We start from the raw sequence: 23,608 nt of genomic DNA, 5'->3' as shown, positions 1-23,608 counted from the left end.
ATACAGCAGACAGCCATAAAGAAAAATTATGGACGGCCCTCGGGGGGGCTGCTGACATTGGTATCAACAAAAGTTACGAGGGAAATAGAACTGTTGAATACAAAATGTAAATGGGTACAATCATGCAGAATTGAACTAATGAAGGTGGAACAGAAGTATAAAATGATGATTTTAATGAATGTATACATGCAGTGGGATAATGGGGAGGAGTATGAAAGGGAAATGAGGTGTTTTAAAGAGGATGTGGACAGTACTCTAGAAAAATATCCCGCAGATACAATAATAATAATGGGGGATTTTAACCATAAACTAAACCCAAAAAAGGCAGACCTTTGGAAAAGGGAACAGTTAGAGGTGTATGGAATAAACCCGGCTAAGTTCCCAATAGGGGAAATCTCGAAACAAGATCTTGGTCTAGTGCACACCTTAGGAGGTAGGGGCTTTCACTGCGTAAATGGGAGAATAGAGACAGACTCACCAGCAGGAAAGACATTCATCCAAGGGCAACAGAACTGCCCAATTGATTACATTTTCTTACAGGCCTGGAATTTCACCCAGATTAGGGAGTTTAGGTTGGAACAAAAAGAAGTGAGCGATCACAAACTCCTACATATAATAATATCAGGGGGAAGGGAATTACAGAGAGAAAGGGTGATCACCCAGGAGGTCGAGTATCCCAAACGGGTGACGACACGTCTTACTGAGGATTATATAGAAAAATTGAAGGCCATGCAAATAAAAATTGTACCTGAAAACTGTGAGAATAAAAAACTGGAATGGTTTATAGGGAAATTAGAAGAGGTGGTTCATTGCCTAAAGATAAAATTAAAAGGGAACAAACCCACAAGGGTAAAACAAATAAACCGATGTAAAGGGTTTTCTGTGGTGTGCCAAAACAAGAAAAAGGAGATACGAGCAGTACAAAGAAGACAAAAAAGAACTTTACACTAGAGAGACAGGACCTGCTAGCTAAGCAGAAAAAAGAATTCAAGATAATGGTAACCAATGCAAAAAGGGAATATAAAGAAAAATGCTGGTTAGAACTATTAGAAGCCATAGAGAATAAAAATCTAAGGCAATTCTGGAGATTAGTAAAGTCTGTAGCGGGTACATCAGATGGAGAAATGAACTGTGTGGTGAGTGAGGCAGCATGGGAAGGGTACATAAGGGATCTGTACGGGGTAAGGACTCCCAGAGAGGAAGTGGAGACCAAAATATGGCAGGAAATCTCAGATGACCTATTAATCCAATTTAAGGAAGAACAAGTTGAGCTCACAATAAAAGAACTTAAGTTAACCAGGGCAGCAGGTCCGGACAATCTTCCTGCTATAATTCTGAAATCCGATGTTAATTGGTGGGCAAGATTTCTTGCCAAGATGTTCCAGGTAGTCCTAAAAGATGGGGTGATGCCACCAACCTGGAAGGGGGCCACAATCAGGCCAATCCACAAGAAAGGGAGCAAAGAGGAGCCTCAAAACTACCGGTTGATTAATCTCCTAGATATAGGTGAGAAAGTGTTTTCTAAAATTGTACTGAAACAACTGAATGCATGGGTAGATAAATAATACCCACAGACCAGGGTGGATTTAGAGCAGGCCACTCGACAATTGACCACGGATTTGTTCTATGGGCGATGGCGATGAAGTCGACGGAACAGAACGGCAAGTTATGCTGCTGTTTCGTCGACTTCAAAGCAGCCTTTGACTCTGTGGATCGGGCCTGCCTATGGGAGATATTAGAGAGGTTGAATATTCCTAAGGATCTCCTTACAATAATAAAAGAACTCCACAGGGAAAATTGGGGGCAAGTAATTAAGGATAAGGTGGGTTCTTTGACCCCAAAAATACCCATCGCCAATGGATTAAGACAGGGCTGTGTGCTGGCCCCACAGCTTTTTTCGATCTTCCTGTCAGATCTCCCGGCACATTTAGAGGTGGAGGGTAGTGCCAGCCCAAAAATGGATGGCAATAAAATACCCTGCTTATTGTACGCGGACGATCTGGTAATAGTAGACCAGACCGAGAGGGGCCTCCAAAGGAAGCTTAACGCCTTCAATACATATTGTGCCAGCAAATTTTTAACTATTAATTTGGATAAAACCAAAACCCTATGCTTCGGGAAAAAGATAAGTAAATTCACTTGGTATATAGGAGAGCTCAAACTGGAGACAGTTAATGAATATCGATACCTGGGTTTATGGTTCGATAGGGCCTTAAATTGGAACTCCCACCTGGAAACCCAAAAAGCAAAGGCACTCTCTTCCATATGTGGTCTAAAAAAGTTTAATGGGGACTATGGAGAGATGTCTCACCGACCTATGCTGAGAGCTTTCGAAGCAATGATACCTTCTCAAGTTTTATATGGCGTTGAGATCCTTTATTTGAGCGGTAAGGGATCCTGGGACGTGATAGAGGGGAATTGCTTAAAAAGGCTCCTGTCCCTTCCTCAATCTTCAATGACACAAGCCATCAGGACAGAAATAGGCACAAAATCCTGTAAGATACAAACCCAGACGGCTGTGATTAGATTTTGGAAGAGATTGGAAGACCACGAAAGCCAAAAAGTAGCATACTGGTGTCGCAAAGAAATTCTGAGAAGCGAGCTAAAATGGGCAAAGGTCAGTAGGGATAAATTGAAAGGAATTTGTAACTCATTAGGGATTGACTGGGACCAGGAAGCGTTTCAAGTCCTAAGTACCAAAGGGTAGCTGAAGCAAAGAGGGAAAGAAGTTTCTAAAGCAATCGATATAGGCTATTTAACAAAGAAAAAATCAGTGGCACATATGTTAAACGCTTGGCCCAATGAAAATTGGTTCCCCTACCTGGATAGACTACCAAACCGCGGGCTTAGGCAAGAGATCCTAAGGTACCGAATTGGGATTAACCCGTGGCTAATAAACAAAGATCTCAAAACAAAAATGCTAGATCAAGAAGGCCGTTGTAGGTGTAAGTTGGGAACTAAGGGAGACTTGCCGCATATCCTGTTGGACTGTCTGCTACTCCTAGAGCAGAGGAAATTGTGGCTGCGCCCGGTTTTCCTAAAATATGGAATAAAAACAAGGTCGCAGGCAGCCAGCCTTCTAGCAGAAATACCCTTCATTGATATTGTAATTGCTCTGGGGAAATTCTTAAAGGTGGCCCTGAGTACACTGAGAACCAAGGAATAATAGGTAGTACTGTATGAATTTTAACTGATTGAAATTGTTATGGTGGTAAGAAAGTGAATAGGTTTTAAATCCTATACATAAGTTTTAAGGTAAATGTAATTTTTATTGGTAGTTTGTATTTTGTAGTTTGGACTCTGTATCTTATGAAAATGAAATGTAAGATTCTTTATAACGGACAACATTTTTAAAAATAAGTTATGAAGTTACTGTATATACTCCACAACGCGTCATGCTCACTGCTTTGTTTAAAGACTATGGTCATAATAAACATACATTTTGACTTTGACTTGACTTTGGCATCCTGAAGAGCATTGACACAGTCAGAGATGGGAAAAACAGGAAGATTCAGGGAGGGCCTGCCCTTTTATGGCTTCTGACTAAATAGTTGCATTTTCAGCATTTTCATCACAAAAGCAATGACTGGAACAAGGACAAAGGGCGTAGAGGTAATTCCTATTAGGTGGCTGAAGGAGGGTGGGCGCACACTGCCTCACATCCCAGCACTCACTTAGCTCCATTGCATAATAGTAAATGCAGTGCATGATAACACTTAGGGGCCCATTATGATGTCGGGCGTATTGCCCCCGCCAGGCTGGCGGTAGCCACCAGCAGCCTGGAGGGGGCAATATGCCCGACATCCACACTCATTTTCCCCCCCGCCATATAAGTATGGCGGGGGGGGACCACGGCAGATGGAAAGACCGTCCGACGCTTTTCCGCCTTGCGGCCGGGGCGGAAAAGGAATAATATGGTGGTGGTGTCTATCAGACACCGCCATCCATATTATGATGGGCGTCTGTAGGTGCCTTTCCGCGGCGGTGATGCCGCCATGGAAAGGCATGTGGTTTTCACTCTGGAGGCCCCCTGTGGGCCCCAGAGTGAAGGAGAGGTAGGGGTGCACACGGGGGGTACCTGTGGTACCCCCCTTCATTTGCATAATCAAAGCGGCAGGTACCGCCCGGTGCCTGCCGCTTTGTTTATGCAAATGCATCAATGCATTTTTAGCATTGTGGCGGGCGGTGCAGAGAGCACCGCCCGCCACAATGCTAAAAATGTAGGATGTGTACGCCACTGTGGCAGGCACATCCTAATACCCCCCAAGGGACCCCCGCCCTTATGGCGGGCGGTCCCGAATTCCGACAGGATAGCTGGCAGACAAAGTCCGCCCGTCATCCTAATGAGCCCCTTAATTCGGTGTCAGGCTGTAGTCTTTCACCATCGTTGGTGCAGCCAGTGCTGTGTTTCTCTAGACACGTGTTTTAGGATAGTTGTCCTTCTTCAGTAGAGAGCAACACATTTTCTTAGGGGGCACTGTAAATGCTATCCAAAGTCTTCTCAGATCTCTGTACCATTCGCTGGGTGCAGGTGCATCAACTAGAGCTCGTCAGCTCATTAACTCAAGGGAGCCTTTTTTAAACAGGAGGAGGGTGGGCGCACACATTTATTATGATGCATCGGAGCAGACTGAGTGCTGGAGTGTGAGGCAGTGTGCGCCCATTCCCCTCCCATTAGGGGGCTGATTAATAGTTCTTCATAATATTCTGACCCACGCCTAAACTTACACATGGGTAGGAATTACAAGTTTGAAGGTATTTAATACATCCAATAATCATCAGAAGCGCTAAATAATTCAACCTTCATTACATTTTGGCATGTCATTAACAGGGGAAATCATACGGTATTTATCATATCATGCGGATTTTGGTGCATTAAATACCAAAATATGCTTGTTATTCACTATGAACTCGTAATAGGGCCTATTTATCACACCTGATAACGAACGTATCCCATGCAATTGTTATTTATCATGTGTGATCATGTGTGATAAGTAATGTCTTAGCTCATAATCAGGCCCTACTTTAATGAGGTCGCCTGGCCCAGGGAGGAAATGTTTTGTGAAATAAATATGAAAAATATCATACTAGGTTGATCAGATTCACAAGCGAAAATGACAGAATGCATTGCAGTAAGCGATCTTTGCCTTTCCACATGCTTCAGCTATTTCTCCTAGCCATACTAATTAGGAAAACATGAACATATCAGCACAACCCTTTAATACATTAGAGCACAATTAATACTGAAGATGTTTGCAGAAGTATGTTAAGTACACATTCAAATAACTTTAATAGGGACAGAGAATGGACATATAAACTGTCAAGGACAATTTTCTGAACTGCAGCTGCACTCAAGACGATCTGACCATTTGTTACGTAGGAGAAAAAAGAAGAGTTCTTAGGGGCAGATTTATGTTGGGAATGCGCCACGTTTGCGTCACGCAACTGTGGCGTAAGCGTGGTGCATCCCTATGACCCATTTGCAACGTGACGCATCTAGGCAGATGCGTCACGTTGTAAAGCCCTGCGCCACTTGTGGGCGTTCTGGCGCAGGGTGGGCGTTCCGGGGCAGATGCGCCTCGCAAAAGTGGCTGAGTGAAATCTATAAGATTGCACTCAGTCACTTTCAGGCCAATTTCTGCGTAAAAACCCTGCGCCTGTTGACGCAGCATTGTGAAGATGGGGCACCCCCGAGCCTTGCTGGAGCTGCGTCGCGCTTGCGACGCAACTCCAGCAATGCGCCACCTTTATGGCACAGATGCGTCACGCATCTATGCTGTTTTTGCCCCATGGTGCGCCGCATTGTAAATGCGGCGCACCATGGGCGGCGGAGCAGCGGCGCAAAATAACTGGCGCATCCCTGGGGATGCGCCAGTTATCATAAATCTGCCCACAGATTCCCCAGTGTTCACAGGGGCAGTAAGCGGAACAAGCAGGTAGTAGCATCTGCGTTGGTGAATGGAAGAACATGGCTGAGGTGGCACAGACCAAGGTGGTCAGTGATCTACTGTAACAATATTTTCAGTGCCCGTCTTAAATCTCTAAATAATTTGCTGATCATCCAAAAGGTGATTGTTTAAAACAAGATAAACAGGAATACAACTGTGACAGGATCTGTGTTTCCATGGGCCGCAAAAGGAAATGCAGATATGCAATATTGTCTCCAGGACTGTACCAAGGAAATGCAGAGGTTAAGGCCATAAGCCACACTCCCCATCGCTTCTACTATCATAAAATAGATCTTTATGTGTCATGGTGGCTTTAAATTTACATATGCTCTGCCACTGCCCCAGCCACAGTCTGTGCAGGTAACAGAGGTGGGATGGTGGGGCTGTGTAAGGGGGGATTTCGAGGGAAGATAGAGAGGGAAAATTAAATAAATAACTAATTTTCCCTCTGCATTATCCCTCAAAATCCCCCATTATACGGCCCCACCGCCCCACCGCTGTTAGCTGCATGGATCGCAGCTGTATTGCCCATGCTATAAAAAACACTGTGATATTAAGGGACTGTTAATTTGGAAAAGTCTGTACATGGCCTTCAGACTGGTAGAGAACTATGTCAATTTAGAACAAAATCTCAAATGTCTGTGCTTTGAACAGATCTACACACTTCTTAATTCATCTTCTTCACTCTTCTGCACAGAGCATGTCGCAGAACAAACTATGGGGCTCATTACGATGGAGGACAGACTGGCTCTGTCTGCTATGGTGGTGGAAGGTTCATCACCTTCATACCGCAACTTTCATTCCGCATACCTTCAGTCCGCATACCAATATAACGAAAGTATCATCAGTCCGCAAAATTTTAAAACGCATGCCATTATATCTTATATGCTTTTACCACGCATGCTATTTAAGTGTAAGGTAAGTATATGGTTTTAGTTTGGGGGTGTTGGAGTATATGTTTGAGGGGTTCAAGAGTATTTTAAGGGTGTGTTTGGGGGTGTTGGGGTATATGTTTTAGGGGAACAGGGGTATTTTTAGGGTTCAGGGATAGGTTTGGGGTTTGGGGTACAGGGTTCAAGAGTATTTTAAGGGTGTGTTTGGGGGTGTTGGGGTATATATTTTAGGTATATGTTTTAGGGGTACAGGGGTATTTGAGATGTCATCAGTGATGTCATCAGTGATGTCACTGACCATGTCATGAATGATGTAATATGTGACATCATCAGCAGTGGATTGCGGGTGCGCGATATATAGTTAGTGCAACTAACTATATATGCGAATTTCAATGGTTTTGTGTGAGTAAAATAAGGTTTTGTAAATGCTAATTCCTAACTATATATGGTCTATAACCCATGGTTTTTTCTGTGAATTTTCAAGGTTTTGTAAATTCTAATTCCTAACTATATATGGTCTATAACCTATGGTTTTTTCAGTGAATTTCAATGGTTTTTTAATAGCAAATATCAAAAGCTTTAAAATGTCAAGTACATGGTAGGTAAAAACATTTTCGTGTTTTAAAGATGGCTCTGGGCAACCGTGGAACTCGGACGCTTGACTGCTAGGGCATGGGCCTCATTCCCAAAAGAGTCCCCTCAGCCTTGAAGATTCTACAACAGTCACCGGGACCTCCGACTCCCGTAGACTTCCGGTGGGGAGCGACTGCCATGATTGCTCGCGGAATGGCCACGCGGTAGCCACGAGATGGTGGTGCTCTCATGCTGACGCCAGCGTCAGTCTGAAACATCCAGAAACACTGTAGACTACCAATTCGATCACTTCCGGTGGAGCCCCAACGTGACCCGGTAGAGAAGAACTTGCCCTCCCCTCTTTGACTGATGGTTCTTGTTGCCTGTCCCTTCTGTTGTCATTTAATAGAACTTTTTGGACTGCTGAAAGGGGTTGTGTTCCAACCGCTGGTTGGTGGAGACATTTTGACTATATTCTGGACCTGCGTTGTCGCGTAATGCGTCATATGACGCGCCGCGCTAGCGCAACCGGAAGTGTTCCGGTGCGCGAGGCGCAGCTTCCCGGAAGCGATCCAGAGCGCGGCGCGCAGCGCGTAACGTAAGCATAACAGGTCATGTGACTTGTTAATAAAACTTTTCATTGGTTCATTTTACTTTTGTTTTTCTAATGATGGAAGGCTTGGTCATATGACCTAAAAATAACACTTTTCATTGCTTTCGAACATTTTTTTTTCCAAATGATGAGAGAACCACCTTTTTTTTTCTCACTCTGACTTGTAAAGCAAAGGACCCAGATGCATTTACAGTTTATCACTAACAATGTTCCAGGCTAATGTATTTTCCCGGGAAATTTACAACTGTCCTGCAAGTAAAATATTCCTATTTCAAGAAAAAGGGCGTTTCTTCGTCCCATGAGGGAGCCGTTGAACAAAAGAGGCTCGGCCTGCTGTCTTAGTCGCTGATAGGCATGAATATCGGATTCTTATCGATCACTTTATGTTGCAGGAGTGGAAAACACAACAGCCCTTGACCATTTATCTTTACTGCGTTCCTGCGTGTTATACCTTTTAACCGTCATGTAATCGGGCTGCTTTATTTCACTTGCCTTTTACTGATTCAAAAACAGTGGCTATTATTCAAAACTTTACCAATCTAGGTACTACTACCATGTTTTGTTTTAAAAACCTTTATTGTGAAAATGTCAGTATACAAATTTTGGCCTATAACCACGTGGGCCGGCCACGGAGCAAACTGGAATCGTATATGATGAGGGGACATTTACACTGTAGAAGAACGTAACGGGCGGGCCATTAGGTTGCAAGAACTAAGGTGTCTAACAGTTGCGGAATCGGTGGACGTACATTTTATAATTAAAGTACGACAGGGCCAGTTACAATAAAATTATCTAGATATACATTTGCGGGCAAGTACCATGGGTGACGTTAATTCGAACTTTCAATAGTACAGTAATCAATAACACATCAGAACTTAATATCAATAGGGATGTCCAAATGTTCAATCAGTACTCGTCCCCGCCCGCCATGTGCTTCAAAACTGCATACGTATCTCGTGATATCAAGGTTGGGCAACCAGTACACAACAAGGAGTTACGAGTCCCATTTATACCGGCGCCATTTTGGGCGAGGCCGGGCAGGTCCAGGATATAGTCAAAATGTCTCCACCAACCAGCGGTCGGACCAGAACCCCTTTCGGCAGTCCAAAAAGGTTCCGTTAAATGACAACAGAAGAGATAGGCAACAAGAACAATCAGTCAAAAGAGGGGACGCTTTCGGGAATGGGGCCCATTCCCTAGCAGGCAAGCGTCTGAGTTCCAAGGTGTCCCAGGGCCATTTTAGTGGACCAGGCCCAAATCCAAAGAGAGTCCTGTTGCAGCCGCCTATCGCTGCACCGCAAGAGTGGGCGCAATTCAGCTGGATGGTGGGCGAGACGCTGTAGCCGCAAGAGCGGGCGCAACTCAGCTGGATAGCGGGTGAGGCACTGTGCCGCAAGAGTGGGCGGAACTGGGGAGGCGGGAGAGGCCCGTTTGCGCCGCCTCCCCCCCCCCGGCACCCCACGCCGTCTTTCGGCGCAGCAATGTAGGATGGCCACACCAGTGAAACTTGCTGGACACCACCTCGGTGCCATCCGGATCTCGGCGCGTTGTGCTGCCTTCGGCCTACTGTAGCAGCAAGTGCGGGCACAACTCAGCTGGACGGCGAGTGAAACGCTAAGGGGCGCCCCACTGCAGATGAGGTGCCTCCACCTGGGGAGGCCGGAGAGGCCCGTTTGCGCCGCCTCCCCCCGGGCACCCCACGCCGTCTTTCGGCGCAGCAATGTAGGATGGCCACACCAGTGAAACTTGCTGGACACCACCTCGGTGCCATCCGGATCTCGGCGCGTTGTGCTGCCTTCGGCCTACTGTAGCAGCAAGTGCGGGCGCAACTCAGCTGGACGGCGAGTGAAACGCTAAGGGGTGCCCCACTGCAGATGAGGTGCCTCCACCTGGGGAGGTGGGAGAGGCCCGTTCGCGCCGCCTCCCCCCCCCCCCGGGCACCCCACGCCGACTTTCGGCGCAGCATTGTAGGATGGCCACACCAGTGCGGCAACTTGCTGGACACCACGTCGGTGCCATCCGGATCTCGGCGCGTTGTGCTGCCTTCGGCCTATTCGCACATCGGTCCGCTACTGACGCTTTTTGTAGGCTTTTTATAGCCCAAAGCCGCATAACAGGTCATGTGACTTGTTTATAAAACTTTTCATTGGTTCATTTTACTTTTGGTTTCCTAATGATGGAAGGCTTGATCATATGACCTAAAAATAACACTTTTCATTGGATTGAAACATTTTTTTTTCCCAAATGATGAAAGCCCCACCTTTTTTTTTCTCACTCGGCAATCCAAAAAGGTTCCGTTAGATGACAACAGAGGGGACAGGCAACAAGAACCATCAGTCAAAAGAGGGGAGGGCAAGTTCTTCCCTACCGGGTCACGTTGGGGCTCCACCGGAAGTCATCAAATTGGTAGTCTACAGTGTTTCTGGATGTTTCAGACTGAAGCTGGCGTCAGCATGAGAGCACCACCATCTCGTAGCTCCGTCGTGGCCATTCCGCAATCAATCATGGCAGCCGCTCCCCACCCGAAGCTTGCGGGAGTCGGGGGCCCGATGACTTTTGTAGAATCTTCAAGGCTGAGGGGACGCTTTCGAGAATAGGGCCAAGCCCTAGCAGGCAAATTTCCGAGTTCAAATGTGTCCCAAGGCCATTTTAGTGGACCAGGCCCAAATCCGAAGAGCCGGCCGCCATTTTAAGAGTCCTGTGGCAGCCGCCTATCGCTGCACCGCAAGAGTGGGCACAACTCAGCTGAATGGCGGATGAGGCACAGTGCCGCAAAAGCGGGCGCTAAACAGCTGAATGGCGACTGAAACGCTAAAGGGCGCCCCACTGCAGCAGAGGAACCTCCACCTGGGGAGGCGGGGGAGGCCCGTTCGTTCCGCCTCCCCCCCCAGGGCGCCCCATGCCGTTTTTCGGCGCAGCATTGTAGGATGGCCAGACCAGTGCGGCAACTTACTGGACACCACCTGGGTGCCGTCCGGATCTCGGCGCGTTGTGCTGCCTTTGGCCTATTCGCACAACGGACCGCTACTGACGCCACCTCACAGGCCGACGGATTTTTCCGACTAAAAGACAAACCAAAGCAGCCCATTGTTGCTTTGAGATGGATGTTGCAGCAGGTTGCCATGTAAATAGTTGTTTAAATTTTTTTTTTTAACGTGTTTACTTTGTTGGAGCGTTGTATATATTTATAAGTTATTAAAGTGTTATAATCCTACTACTTTGCTGGAGTGCTATATATTTTTAATGTGACACATAATTGTGAAGACTTTGATGTACAAAAAGGCATCCCTGGAATCTTCCGCTTCAGGCTCGGTCCCACATACCCTTACAGTGAGAATCCCCTCCCCAATCACAATACAGGATCATTATCAGATAGTAGGAACGCGTGTGGTGTGACGGATCTCATGGGGTGGGGGCCTTGATCTACTGTAACTCCTTTGAAGAGGGGTTATTCTTTCCAGTTGGGGCCATAAACTACATCCGCAGGGCTAGGTGATAGCCTGGGACCGGCCTGGACAATCAGACACAGAGGAAGAGGAGTGTCAGAGGGTGCGGTAGTGAATAGGGTGAAAGGGAGGTGTCGGGCGGGCACAGGGTGTGATTCTCAGGGAAGAGCAGCGCAGATGGGGGGAGGCCAATGCATGAGAGAGAGAGCGGGGGTGACCAGTGCGTGGGGGAGATGCTTGCGAGGGTGGGGAGCCATGCTGAGGATCGGCAGGGTGCAGAGAGTGGGTCTGGTCAAGGCATCTAAAATGGCTGCCGTGCACGACAAAAGTGTGGCATTGGAAAAAAGGCAAGATGGCGCAGACAATGTTTATCAATACGGATTAATTTATAACAATTATTTTTAACAATATATTTACTCGCAGTGACAAAATGGCGGTCAACACTTCCTGATTTCCTTCGAATCGAACGTTAACAGACGTCACGCAGCCCAAAAAAAAAAATGTTCACGCGCAGCCGCTGGAAGACATGTATCAACATATATGAGCATCCTCAGCCACCCTCAGAAAACATAGGGGGTCAGGATACGTCTCCCGTACCCCCTTATACCCATTTCTCACATTGTTTTTCCTCCATCTTGTAATTTAATTAAAACAAAACACAAAATGGCGAATTCCCGTTTCGCGACCCCGTTCGCGAACCGGGAAGCGCTTCTACCGCGAAAAATCAATTTTTTTTTATTTGCCCCACGGGACCCTTTAATAACCCCAACATCATTCCTAGGGGGTCAAGAGGGGTCTACCTTGCCCCCTTTCATTAAATTCCCCCTTTGTTTTTTTCCTCCTCTTGTCTCTCGATCCTACCGAGAGACAAGATGGTGGCCGTTCCGGACTGTTTAGAATGTTGACAGACACCGGAGAGCCAATCAGCTTCGCTTCGCAAAGTTCCGTAACGCGAAAAGTACGCGAACCGGAGCGCTACCCGGGACGCTGTCACAGATATATCTGTTTTTTAAAATGTTAATTTCTCAAAATCCACTGGAGCACATATATTGAGACCCAGCAAAGGCACATCGGGCTAACAGTCCCTACAATTTTGCCAAGTTTCGTGCAAATCCATTCAGCCGTTCGAGCTAAAAGTGAGGCCAAACGCCCTATGGAAAAATGAATGGGAAAAACGCATTTTGGGACCCCCCTTTTTTCTCGGCCCCCCCTTGACGAAACACCCCCAAATTTTCAGGGGCTGCTCAGAAACTAAATGTGCCATTTTCCTGAAAATTTCAGCCGATTCCGTCCACAAACGCTAAAGTTATTAGACATAGAATTTTCAAAAGTCCCATAGAGAAAAAATCCTAACTATATATACCTACTGGCGAACGCCAGTAGGTAATATATATATATATATATATATATATATATATATATATATATATGTATATATATATATATATATATATATATATATATATATATATATACACCAACCTCCGTTCTCCTGTCGCAATCGCCTTAGCTCCCGATCGCGCTGGAAACAGACACGGACCACAAATTAGATGCTGGTTGTTAGAATTTATTCAGCTGTCGCCATAACGTTTCGGCACAAAGCCTTGATCACATGACAGCGTAACCACATTTTTCAAGCGTATTTAAAGTGCACAGTGCTTATTTGTGATTGGTTCATTTAAAATTATCAACATTTGGGCAAACATAGTTGATGGACTAAATCGTTAGGGTAGTACAATATTTACAGCTATTTACAATGAAGTATACAATCATTGCATCATGCCGAACTATTTATAATATCGGGATAAATCCCTAAATATTGACAAATAATACTGGGTTGAATCCCCATATATGATCAACCAAACATTGCCACACTCATTAAATGTAAACAAAAAACTCCTGGGTTAAATCCCCATAGGTGACCTTTTAGAACATTTTGTCAATTTGTCGGCACTTATGTATGATTTGTTTATACATTCCATTCAGTACTCCTTTCCTCCCTTATGTTTTTCACCCAACCCATCTAAAGTGCTCCTGTGCATAAAAGTGATTAAAAAACAATGTGAATGGGCTGAGCTTTTGTACATGATTTCTCTTGAGTTGATTCTTATTCATTCTTTGTTAGGCTGTTTCTAGATCCAAAATTTCTCCCTCTATTTGGCATCGTGTGATAATGTCAATTCGCTTAAATCCTCTTACATTCCTACGCATATTATGTTCATTTCTGTATGATTCTCCCACTTTGTTATCACTTGCTCAGGTTACTATATACAGTACTAAGTATCCGTAATATGACCCTCCTACCTTTACTCATTTATCAGTTCTGATTTTCTACACCAATGGATAGATCTTATATTAAATGCCTGACTTCTTCTACACATGATACTCTATTTAAAATATCACACACTATTTACATATGTACAATCATATATATATACACCAATATATTTAAGTGTGAACATGTGTACATACAACTATTCTTAAAAGTTCTGCTTTCAGAACATTTCTTCCTCCATATTTCATATATGTACATCCTATTTACACAATTTGTAATAATGTCATTTTTCTTAAAAAAAAGAGACATTTATTCCATTGATTTTTTTATATAGATCTTACTTATGCAGGCATGTGTACAGATCTTCAGTCACATTGAGCCCTATAGGCTGTTTGCTATTAAACTTGAGTATGTAGTTGGTTTCCATTTTACGCAGTTTGTTTTCCCTGTTACCTCCCCTCCTAGTTGCAGTTACAGCATCCACCACATAATATTTTAGCTCTTTGTTGTTGCTTTGGTGGTGTCTTTTAAAATGCCTCGCCACGGGATAGGTGTTATCCTGCGTGGTTATCGCCCTTAAATGCTGCAATATTCTTTTATGGACGGGGAGCTTCGTGCTCCCCACATATTGCAGTTTGCAAGGGCACTCAAGGACGTAAACGGCGTAATCCGTTTTACATGTTAAGACCTTTGTGATGCGGTGTTCTTGATCACTAAATCCGTCCTTGTAAGTTTTCTTGTTCACAGCATGAACACAGGCTTTGCAGGTCTTACACCTAAAAAAACCTTGGTTATTCTGATACCATGAGCTGCTGTCAAGAATTTCTGGGCAAGTAACCACCACTCTTTGTCTCATATTAGGTGCTTTGCTGAAGGTTATGGAAGCTTTTTTAGGGAGATCCTGACCTATTAAGGGATCACTACTGACTATTGGCCAGTTTTTGTTTATGATTTTTCGTACCTCTTGGTGCTGATTGCAGTATCCCATTATTATACGGAATGGTTCTACCTGTTTGGTGCGGTTAGAGTTTACAATTGGTCCAGTATCCGGTGCCTCAGCCGAGACATCCTTGATACCCAGTAATTCCATACGGTCTTTGACCATGGATTTTTCGAGCGCTTGTTTTATGATCCCTTTGCTATACCCTCGTTCCAGGAACCGCTTAGCGCAAGCATCCTGCGCTTTCTGTAGCTCATCAGGTTCGCTACACAGCCTGCGAATCCTTAGCATCTCACCGTACGGAATACTCCGTATAAGATGGGCTGGGTGAGTGCTGCTGGCGTGTAGGATTGTATTTCCTGCTGTTGTTTTGCGGAATAGTCTGCTCGCTAGCTTGTTCCCTTGGGTGTATATCTCTATATCCAAAAAGGGGACCTTTATCTGGCTCATTGTATATGTGAAATTAATGTTTAGGTCATTTATATTCAAGTTTTCAATGAACTTTTCAGCATCCCCTTGTGACCCTCTCCACACCACAAACAAATCGTCTATGAAACGATACCATGTCACAACGTTTTCTGTCATTTCCTTCTCATAGTTGGCCCTGAGGACCAGCTCCTCCCAAGCCCCCATGTGTAAACATGCTACGCTTGGTGAAAAACTGGCCCCCATCGCCACACCCTGACATTGACGATATATTAAGTTGTTAAATATGAAAACATTGTGTTCCAAGCAATAGGTCAACATTGTTATTAACATTTCAGTGTGTTCCTTAAATTCATCAGATCTTCTAGATAAATAGTACTTTACCGCATTTATACAGTCAAAATGTTTTATGCTTGTGTATAAGGCACTTACGTCCAGTGCTAACAGCCAGTCTCCCGGTTGCCAGTCAATATTGCGCATTTTGCAAAGGAAATCACTCGAGTCCCGGATATATATATATATATATATATATATATATATATATATATATATATATATATATATATATAATATATATATATTCACTGAAAAAACCATAGGTTATAGACCATATATAGTTAGGAATTTGCATTTACAAAACCTTATTTTACTCACACAAAACCATTGAAATTCCATATATAGTTAGTTGCACTAACTATATATCGCGCACCCGCAATCCACTGCTGATGATGTCACATATTACATCATTCATGACATGGTCAGTGACATCACTGATGACATCACTGATGACATCTCAAATGACATCACTGATGACATCTCAAATGACATCACTGATGACATCACTGATGACATCTCATTTGACATTACTGATCACATCACTGATGATATCATTCATGTGATAATACGATGAACCTCTTCAGACTCTAATATAACCTTAGATACAATCAGTGTAAACAGACACTCACAGACTGTCACTCATCCATGGAGTTACTCACACACCTAGTCAGTCATGCAAAGAATCAATCACACCTCCATTTCCTCAACTATACAGTTATACAAACTTTACTTATTCAAACATATACTAACACATATTTACTCTCTTATACAATCCCTGATACAAGTTCACAATGATCCATACAGCCACTCACACATTCACTGGCTCTTATGCACAGTTATTTATATATGTCAACTCTCACATGTACTGTGTTTTACATATGTACTTACTTTGACATGTAGCACTGAGATATCCATTCACTCACCAATACACTCATGCACACAGTCAACCGCCCATGCAGCTGTTTCCACATGCACTTTTGAAACCATACATCTAGTGAATCAACTGCTCACACATCTATGCACAGAGTCATACACCTCCCAGCCACCCACACACACACTCAGTCTCCCATACAAATACTTGGGCAACCAATCAATAACCCATATAGTTACTCATATAGCTACTTATCAACACATGCAACAGTTTACAGAACAACAGACATAATGATGCACAAATTAAGACAGTTTAGTCACTAACCCATGCACTCAGTGAGACACATTTAATCACTCACTCATACAGTCAGTCATGCACCTACTAAATCCTTCATCCAGACACTTATACATCCACTCATTTTTCAATATGTAAGACATATTTTAACTTTACAGAAACATACAGTCACTGGATGTTGTCATCAGTGATGTCATCAGTGATGTCATTTGAGATGTCATCAGTGATGTCATCAGTGATGTCACTGACCATGTCATGAATGATGTAATATGTGACATCATCAGCAGTGGATTGCGGGTGCGCGATATATAGTTAGTGCAACTAACTATATATGGAATTTCAATGGTTTTGTGTGAGTAAAATAAGGTTTTGTAAATGCAAATTCCTAACTATATATGGTCTATAACCTATGGTTTTTTCAGTGAATTTTCAAGGTTTTGTAAATGCTAATTCCTAACTATATATGGTCTATAACCTATGGTTTTTTCAGTGAATTTTCAAGGTTTTGTAAATGCTAATTCCTAACTATATATGGTCTATAGCCTATGGTTTTTTCAGTGAATATATATATATACATACATATATAAACATATATCATCTGTATATCTATATAAATACAAACATAAATGCATGCATACATATACTTATATGCATTTTAGGGTTGTTAGGGCGTTTTCGTGTGTATTATGTTGCTTTTTTAGGGCTTTTGGGTCAATTAAGTAGGGTTCCCGGAGCCTAGGGCTGAGGGGCCGGTTCAGTTTCGTGCGTATTGGTGTTGGCAAGGTTTTGAGGGATTTTGGCGGTTTTTGGTCAAGATTTGGCCGTTTTATGGCTTTTTTTTGTGTTTGCGGGTGGGCGCGTATTCGGGTTGAAATTCGTCCCCGTTCCAGTGGATGGATTGGGCTGATTTTTGGTGAGATGTTAGGGAATCGCTGGAACTAGTGTCCAGCCAAGTTTGAAGCGGATCGGAGCAGTGGAAGTGCTTTAAAGAGCAATTTCTGTGCGGAGTAGCGAATTGCCATGTTATTCAATGGGAGTTTTTGGTGCGCATGGAGAAGGTGAATTTGGGGTGTTCCAGTTGCGCTAGAGGGACGGGGCTTGGGTGAGCTGTAGGGAGAGTGGATCGGCAGGTGTGCCGAATTTTTGGGATTTGTTGGCCGAAGGGAAGGGTGTGCTTGGGCAAAGTCGATTTGGTGAAAACGGTGCGTTATTTACATGAAAGTTGAAAAAACACTAATAAAAGCAAAGCTAAAAAGCCACCTCATTACAAACAGAATGGCTTTAACTTAAACGAGGGCGAGATCTATTGCATTTTCAATGCTTGTTTACTTTGGTTCCATCAAGAAGGCATTCAGATGTGTCACACATATGCCATAAATTCTGAATGTTAGCACTCTAGTTGCACATTAGATCACTGTAGTAAAGCCACTGCTCACCAGGGACGTCTGCTGCTGGTATTCAAAGTGCATGTTTCAGTCTGCATGTCAGAATTTTTTTAATGAAATAGAAGAGGATTTGAGAAGTCACTCAAAATGATCCCTAATTTTTCTTTCTGAAGCACTAATCATACTTTCTATGGCAAAATTAACCCCCTCATGTTGTTCCTTTTTAAATTGAGTGTTTTCAGACTTACCACTTCATTCCAATCAAGATGGCTTCTGGTGTGCCATACTTTTGTCATAAGTAAGACTGTTAGCGCTCTAGTTGTTCTTTAGAACACTCTGGGACATTCTGTCATTGGGCTATACTTGGGGTACATCTGGGTGATATTTGGGCTACATTTAGGCTCTTTTGTCTCTGGTGGCCATCTTGGGAGACTATGTCAGAATTTTTTAATGAAATTAAAGAGGGTTTGAGAAGTCACTCAAAATGTGCCCTAATTTTTCTTTCTGCAGCACTAATCATAATTCATATGGCAAAATATACCCCCTCATTTTGTTCCTTTTTAAATTAAATGTTTTAAGAGTTACCACTTTATTCCAATCAAGATGGCTTCAGGTGTGCCATACCTTTGTAATAAGTAGGACTGTTAGCGCTCTAGTTGTTCTTTAGAACACTCTGGGACATTCTGTCATTGGGCTATACTTGGGCTACATCTGGGTGATATTTGGGCTACATTTGGGCTCTTTTGTCTTTGGTGGCCATTTTGGGAGACTGCATGTCAGAATTTTTTAATGAAATAGAAGAGGATTTGAAAAGTCACTCAAAATGTGCCCTAATTTTTCTTTCTGCAGCACTAATAATACCTTCTATTGCATAATATACCCCCTCATTTTGTTCCTTTTTAAATTAAATGTCTTAAGAGTTACCACTTTATTCCCATCACGATGGCTCCAGGTGTGCTATACCTTTGTAATAAGTAGGACTGTTAGCGCTCTAGTTGTTCTTTAGAACACTCTGGGACATTCTGTCATTGGGCTATACTTGGGCTACATCTGGGTGATATTTGGGCTACATTTGGGCTCTTTTGTCTCTGGTGGCCATTTTGGGAGACTGCATGTCAGAATGTTTTAATGAAATAGAAAAGGATTTTAGAAGTCACTCAAAATGTGCCCTAATTTTTCATTCTGCAGCACTAATCATACTTTCTATGGCAAAATATACCCCCTCATGTTGTTTCTTTTTAAATTAAATGTTTTAAGAGTTACCACTTTATTCCAATCAAGATGGCTTCAGGTGTGCCATACCTTTGTAATAAGTAGGACTGTTAGCGCTCTAGTTGTTCTTTAGAACACTCTGGGACATTCTGTCATTGGGCTATACTTGGGCTACATCTGGGTGATATTTGGGCTACATTTGGGCTCTTTTGTCTCTGGTGGCCATTTTGGGAGACTGCATGTCAGAATGTTTTAATGAAATAGAAAAGGATTTGAGAAGTCACTCAAAATGTGCCCTAATTTTTCATTCTGCAGCACTAATCATACTTTCTATGGCAAAATATACCCCCTCATGTTGTTTCTTTTTAAATTAAATGTTTTAAGAGTTACCACTTTATTCCAATCAAGATGGCTTCAGGTGTGCCATACCTTTGTAATAAGTAGGACTGTTAGCTCTCTAGTTGTTCTTTAGAACACTCTAGGAGGCTGCAGTAGAACACAAAGGAATCAACTGACAGTCTCTGTCCTTGTTGGATGTACATGTTTTACTGAGAATGTCTGACTTCATTTTCACATGACTGAGAAAGATAATGTGAATTTACAGAAAATGTGCTTTCAGTTTAGCTTAAAGATCCCCTTCCAAACCACTGTGGGAAAATCATGAAATATTAGTTTTCTTTCAAACAATATTCATGATATCACAGCAGAAGGTTTTTCACATGGTAAAATCACCTTAGAACCCACCACAATTCCTAAAACGAGTATGGTACCATCAACAAATGATTTATAATGTAACTAAAGTCCTAAAACCCTCTATTAACTACAATGCTTTTTAATGAGGTGCTATCATGTATATTGGTCCCAAGATGGCTGCCAACACTTCTTGGATGAAGTGCTGACAGCCAATCAGATCAGATGTGTGGTTAGGCTCCGCCCAGATATATATCTTGTTTTGAACCTAAATTACTCAAAATCCACTGGAGCACATATATTGAGACCTAGCAAAGGCACATCGGGCTAACAGTCCCTACAATTTTGCCAAGTTTCGTGCAAATCCATTCAGCCGTTCGAGCTAAAAGTGAGGCCAACCGCCCTATGGAAATTAACATGGGAAAAAAGCGTTTTGGGACCCCCCTTTTTTCTCGGCCCCCCCTTGATGAAACCCCCCCAAATTGTCAGGGGCTGCTCAGAAACAAAATGTTCCATTTTCCTGAAAATTTCAGCCAATTCCGTCCACAAACGCCAAAGGTATTAGACATAGAATTTTCAAAAATCCCATAGAGAAAAAATCCTAACTATATATACCTACTGGCGACCGCCAGTAGGTAATATATATATATATATATATATATATATATATATATATATATATATATATATATATATATATATATATATAATATAGATTTATAAACAAATATAATTATAAATAATTCAATTTAAAGGAAAAAAGTTCTTTTTAAATTTTGTAAAATATATTTGTATGTATGTATAAATATGTGTATATATATATATATATTCATTGAAAAAACCATAGGTTATAGACCATATATAGTTAGGGATTAGCATTTACAAAACCTTATTTTACTCACACAAAACCATTGAAATTCGCATTTATAGTTAGTTGCACTAACTATATATCGCGCACCCGCAATCCACTGCTGATGATGTCACATATTACATCATTCATGACATGGTCAGTGACATCACTGATGACATCACTGATGACATCATCCAGTGACTGTATGTTTCTGTAAAGTTAAAATATGTCTTACATATTGAAGAATGAGTGGATGTATAAGTGTCTGGATGAAGGATTTAGTAGGTGCATGACTGACTGTATGAGAGAGAGATTAAATGTGTCTCACTGAGTGCATGGGTTAGTGACTAAACTGTCTTAATTTGTGCATCATTATATCTGTTGTTCTGTAAACTGCTGCATGTGTTGATCAGTAGCTATATGAGTAACTATATGGGTTATTGATTGGTTGCCCAAGTATTTGTATGGGAGAGTGAGTGTGTGTGTGGGGGTGGCTGGGAGGTGTGTGACTCTGTGCATACATGTGTGAACAGTTGATTCACTAGATGTATGGGTTCAAAACTGCATGTGGAAACAGCTGTATGGGTGGTTGACTGTGTGCATGAGTGTATTGGTGAGTGAATGGATATCTCAGTGCTATATTTCAAAGTAAGTACATATGTAAAACACAGTACATGTGAGAGTTGACATATATAAATTACTGTGTATAAGAGCCAGTGAATGTGTGAGTGGCTGCATGGATCATTGAAAACGTGTATCAGTGATTGTATAAGAGAGTAAATATGTGTTAGAATATGTTTCAATAAGTAAGGTGTGTATAACTGTATAGTTGAGGAAATGGAGGTGTGATTGATTCGTTGCATGACCGACTAGGTGTATGAGTAACTCCATGGATGAGTGACAATCTGTGAGTGTCTGTTTACACTGAGTGTATCTAACGTTATATTAGAGTCTGAAGAGGTTAATCGTATTATCACATGAATGATGTCATCAGTAATGTTGTCAGTGATGTCATTTGAGTTGTCAACAGTGATGTCATCAGTGATGTCACTGACCATGTCATGAATGATGTAATATGTGACATCATCAGCAGTGGATTGCGGGTGCGCAATATATAGTTACTGCAACTAACTATATATGCGAATTTCAATGGTTTTGTGTGAGTAAAATAAGGTTTTGTAAATGCTAATCCCTAACTATATATGGTCTATAACCTATGGTTTTTTAAGTGAATTTTCAAGGTTTTGTAAATGCTAATTCCTAACTATATATGGTTTATAACCTATGGTTTTTTCAGTGAATTTCAATGGTTTTTTAATAGCAAATATCAAAAGCTGTAAAATGTATTCTTCTTTTAAAGGAAAAATATATTTTATATGTTTTTAATATAATTTTTTTATGTATATATATTTTTTTTTATTATTTTTTTTTTGTTTCGCTACCGGTCCGCGCACCGGGTAGCTTCCCGTTAGCTCAATTTGGTGCCGCGACCCGGTCCGCGAACGGGTAAACGTTCCATTAGCGCAACTGCCGCGTTAGAAAACAACATCGTGACGCGTCGCGTAAGCGCGACGTATCGCGTTGCCGCGTGATGCGTCTTATGACTCGCTGCGTTAGCGCACCCGGAAGCGCTCCGGAGCGCGACGGGCAGCGCCCCGGAAGCGCTCCGGGGCGCGTAACGTAAGCGTAACAGGTCATGTGACCTGAAAATAACACTTTTTTATTGGTTCTGAACATTTTTTTTTTCAAAATGATGAAAGCCCCCACCTTTTTACCTCATTCTTACTTTCTACTTCCAGAGAGCAAGACCTGTTTTTTAGAATGGCTTCTATTTTAGATGCAGCTGGTGCTTCTCAGCAACCACCACCACCACCACCACCAAAAGAACCACTTCCAACACTGGACTTTGGTGTAGAGGAAGATAATGAGGATGAAGAGGAGGAGGAGGAAGAGCAAGTAAAGCAGTTCCTGACAGAAACACCATTGCAGAGCCATTCCCAAGCACAAGTAAGGGATCTTGCTGCCAACCCCCCAAATGTCATCCCCAGCACCTCAAGTGGACAAAGCTCATTCGCCGGACCAGAAGGCCGAGAAATGGTCTACAATTTTCAAACTCCTTTTGAAAACTACAAAATAGTTTGTATATATTCTGGAGGAACTATCAGTTTTGGAGAAAAGAGTATTACTTTGATTATCCGAGCTGGAGAAAATCATAAATGCAACAAGAAGACAAAACATTGATTCCTTTTGATTTTTTTTTGCTCCTGTTGAGACATGTTCTAACCCTGCTTTTTTGTTATTTCCCCTAAAAAAAACACAAAAAAAACACAAAATAGTTTTCAAAAATCCTAAAAAATCAAAAAATTGTTCTGAAAAAAGAAGAAAAAGAATAAAAAAACAGTTCTTTTCAGAACTACCTTCCATTTATATCAAAATTGCTAACATTTTTACACCCTGTCTTTCTTTTTTTCTCTTTGTTGCGCTTCCCGGAGCGCTGCCCGGTTCGCGTACCATGCGCTCCCCCTGCGATTTTTTTAATTTCTATTTTTATTTTTGGCCTATATGAGCGTCCTAAGCCCCCCTCAGAAAACCTAAAGGGTCAGGAAGTGTCTACCGTGCCCCCTTCTACCCATTCCGAACATTGTTTGCCCTCCATCTTGTGTCTCAATTCTACAGAAACACAAAATGGAGGACTCCCATAACGCTGCCGGTACGCGTACCGGGCCGCGCACCGGTGAGCGCTCGCTAAAAAAAGGTGGGAAAGTAATTTACAGAAAAACCACTGGAGACACTTTCATCAAATATAGAATAGGCCCTACTACATAGCAGTCCCTACCATTTACCCAAATTTGATGG

Source organism: Lissotriton vulgaris, chromosome 6 (genome assembly GCF_964263255.1).
Source record: "Lissotriton vulgaris chromosome 6, aLisVul1.2, whole genome shotgun sequence".
Taxonomy (NCBI): domain Eukaryota; kingdom Metazoa; phylum Chordata; class Amphibia; order Caudata; family Salamandridae; genus Lissotriton; species Lissotriton vulgaris.
This window is presented reverse-complemented; position numbering follows the sequence as displayed.